The sequence below is a fragment of the Bison bison genome, unplaced genomic scaffold (assembly GCF_000754665.1).
Source record: "Bison bison bison isolate TAMUID 2011002044 unplaced genomic scaffold, Bison_UMD1.0 scf7180017864354, whole genome shotgun sequence".
Lineage (NCBI taxonomy): Eukaryota > Metazoa > Chordata > Mammalia > Artiodactyla > Bovidae > Bison > Bison bison.
In genome coordinates this window covers 4,816,770-4,820,881 of record NW_011494926.1, presented here as the reverse complement: position 1 = coordinate 4,820,881, position 4,112 = coordinate 4,816,770, and positions in this window count along the sequence as shown.

The window sequence follows — 4,112 nt, the reverse complement described above, 5'->3', positions numbered from 1 at the left end:
ATATTATGATTGATTGATAGATAGCTGAGTTTATGCCATCACTGTTTGTTGCACTGGATTGCTTTCTTTTGATAATCAATTATATGATGACCAGAAACTAGCAAGACTGACCATCTCGGTGACAGTTTCATTGGTCTTCAAATACATAGCCATTGCCTTTATGACCACTTGAAAGCCAGTCAAGAAAACTGAAAAGCATGAGAATTAGTTATATGGACAGTAGATTTTTCATCACTTACAAAGTTAGAGCTGCATAGATTTAAATGCCTTGTTTATTTCAGTAAGTTCTTAAAATGTACTTTCATGTGAGAAGTAAGCTACTTTTGGAGAGGACTCTATAAATAACTGGTTCATGGTGGTGTCAGTTCTAATTTTTACTTCAAACTACATTAATATTTTATATTTAATATTATTAAACATCTGTGACGTGGCACCACAAATTAGCATAAATGATTTCTTCACTCTTTGGATGCTTGCGCTCTGGGATACAATAGCACTGTGATGGAGAGATGGTTTTGGGGAGAAATTTCCATGTTAGTGGACATGAACCATCCATCAGTGCAGATTTGAGACCAAAATCATGTCAGAAAGTTTGATAGTTCGTAACATACTAACTTTTCAAAAGTACATACAGAAAGCTACTGAGAAAAGTCCAGCATGTTTTGATACATCTGTTATGTGCTGAAATAGAACTTTCAGCAGTTCTGAGATGTTTGCAGAAATAATGAGACTTGGCTAAACCCTTGCAGTGCCTAAAGTGTAGTCTTTGAGGAGTTTACCATGCACAGCTGGGTCTTGTTACTGGTGCCAGTGGAATTTGGAGCACTATCTATTTTATGACATTTCTACACCTATTTTTACCTTATAAGGTAGAGCCCCAAACTCTAAGTGTGTATTATACACAGGCCTATATTTAGCAGCAAAATACCAATTTTTGCAAGCCAAAGAGAAATAGAAATTCAGTTTCCAGATGCTGTTTTTGAAAAGCAGCATCTAAATCATTGCTGCTCTATGTCACGAGGTTGTTGACTAAGATAATTTCAGCCTGTTTTCCTAAAGCCATTGTATAAACCAAATTTCTGTTTTTTAATATAATATATAAAATACTTACATGGATAGTTGAAACTAAAATAAAATGAAACTTCAAATATTGTAAGGACTTTGATGAAGTGGCTCAGTTTTATTAGAGTTTATGTTTAAAGTCATGCCCCCCCAAACCTGCCTTTCCTCATTTTATTGAGGAATTTCCCAAATTTTGTGTAAGAAGTCATATCAAACAACAATGACAACAACTTATAATCAAACTGCTTATAAATAGTAATCTTGGAGAAGCTTCCTGATCCATAGAAGTTTCTTCCTCTGTCTTGATTATGTAGGGTTGTACCCCTACCAATGCAGGAGACATGGATTCCATCCCTGGATTGGGATGATCCCCTAGAGAAGGAAATGGCTACCCATTTCAATATTCTTGCCTGGGAAATCCCATAGACAGAGGAGCCTGGTGGGATATAGTCCATGGGGTTGCAAAGAACTGGACATAACTTAGCAGCTGAGCATACATGCACCACTAAGAGATCACGTTTGTATCATATGACAGCCTAGCTAGCCGTAGCTGACTGGTGGGAGAGGTACTAGACCCCAGCTCTCCTATTGCCCTATCAGTGTTCAGATGCATGGTAGATTTTCAGTGAATATTGATAAATGAATAAATAAACCAACTTAAAGATGGTAGGCATCAGCATATCTCTTTTCTGGAGGTGGGGAGGAGGTGCTTATCTCTGTCAACGGGACTGAAGAATGAATTTGTGTGTACAAATTAATAAGTAGGAGGACTGGAAACAGATATTAGTTTTTCAATTAATGACAGCTGACTCAGATGGCCTGGCTAACCTACATCCTTCCTGTCTTTGCTAATAAGAAATATTTTATGAGGAAGATTTCCTAAAGCTGAAGTAGATTAGTTCTTCTAAGGGCTTTCTTATCACAGCACTTATTACACTGTATTGAGTTTTCTTGTTTGCTTATCTGCCTCAGTGCATCCAACAATTCTCTACTTCTAATACTGCCACTGCCATGATGACCATCACCACCACTTCATCACACCACCATCACTAACACCACCAAGTCATAACCACCACCGTCATCATTACCACCATCACCAACACCACCAAGTGGTCACCACCACCATCACCATCGTCACCAAGTCAGCATCACCACCATCACTACAACTGCCAAAGATCGTAGGTCCCCTGAACTCAGGGGTCATGTTCATACATACAAACAGGGTAGCTTTTGAACAAATATGCTTAGGTGTATATCACAGTTTGGAACAGAAATATATGGCTAATGTCTCTAAAACTTAACTAAAAAAATGCCTTCATGAAATACTAGGCTTTTTTTCTTTTGAAAAAATATTACTTGAATTTTCTAATTTTCCTTTTCAAATGTATGTAAATTCTACTATGATTAATGTGACCCAAATTTTTTGAAGCAAACTGCAGTGGATAAAAATTAGAAACGATCAACATGTAACCATTAAAAAATTGGTTACAACATAATTTTATTACATCCTTAATAGGAAATACTATTTAGTCATTGATGATTGAATAAAGTAGACCTATGTGGAATTGAAAGTCACTCAGTTGTGTCCGACCCTTGGTGATCCCATGGTCTATATAATCCATGGAATTCTCCAGGCCAGAATATTGGAGTGGGTAGCTTTTCCCTTCTCCTGGGGATCTTCCCAACCCAGGGATTGAACCCAGGTCTCCTGCATTGCAGGCGGATTCTTTACTAGCTGAGCTACAAGGAATTTAGTCACTGATGACTGAATAAAGCAGACCTATGTAGAAAGATGTTCACGATAGATTACTGTGTGGAAGAGTCTGCTTCAGTACAGAATGCATAGTTCCAGAATATTTTTATGAATTATGCATGCACATACATCCATATATGTAAAAAAAGAAAATTGTAGATAACAATTTATTTATAATATTTATGTTGGAGTTGTAATGAGTATAGAAAACTTACGAAGGACTCTCATTTTTGGGTTTTAGATGTATGTGTTATTTAGAATATATTTTACTTAGCCCACAGTTAGTTACTGTGACAGCTAGTCACCAAAATGGTCTACCATGATCTCTTTCTCATGGCATTAGATCTGTATGCAGTCCTTTTTGACACTATGCCAAGGTTGATGTGTTGATCTGTGTTATCAATAGAATGTGACAGAAGTCATAGTATGTGACTTCCAAGCTTAGGTTGTAAAAGACCCTGTATTTTCTCTGCTCTCTCTCTTCTTTGTTTCTGATTCTCTGTGTGTTACACGCACACACACACACACACACACACACATTCTTCATTCTTACCTCTCTCCTTACTTGATCTGAGGAAAGCCAGTTGTCTTGTTACAATCATTCACGTAGAGATGCTCTTCTTATATAGAAACTGATGTCTCTGACCAATAACTAATGAAGAGATGAGGTCTATGAGAGCCATGAACCAGAACTTGGGGGTGGATTTCACAAACTGAGTTGGGCTTCAGATGATTAAGTTCCCAGGCAATAGCTTGATTACAAGCTGATAAGATCCCTGGGCCAGAACTGTCCAACGGTACCACTCCTGGATTCTTGGTCTCTGGGACTATTTGCTATAAGAAATGTCTGATATTTTAAGCTCTAGACTTTGATGTAATTTGTTACCTAGAAATAGTTAAGAAATACAATTTGCTCTTGCTGTTATTTTAGTTGTTAGGTCATGTCCAACTCTTTGCAACCCCATGGTCTATAGCCCACCAGCCTCCTCTGTATGTGGAATTTCCCAGGCAAGAATACTGGAGTGGGTTCCCTTCTCCAAGGGATCTTCCCAACCCAGGGATCGAACTCACATCTGCCTTGGGAGGCAGATTCATTACCCCTGAGCCACCAGGGAAGCCCAAGTAATACAGTTAGTAAATACTTATTGAATGAATACCCACATTAACTTTGATTTCAAAAAATATATAATTGTATGCAAAGGATGAGAAAGCACTTTAGAAAACCATTGAATTTATGGCAGCTCAATTTCATTATGTGTGGTCTCAATCCATAGATATGAGAAGCAAAACAGCTGTC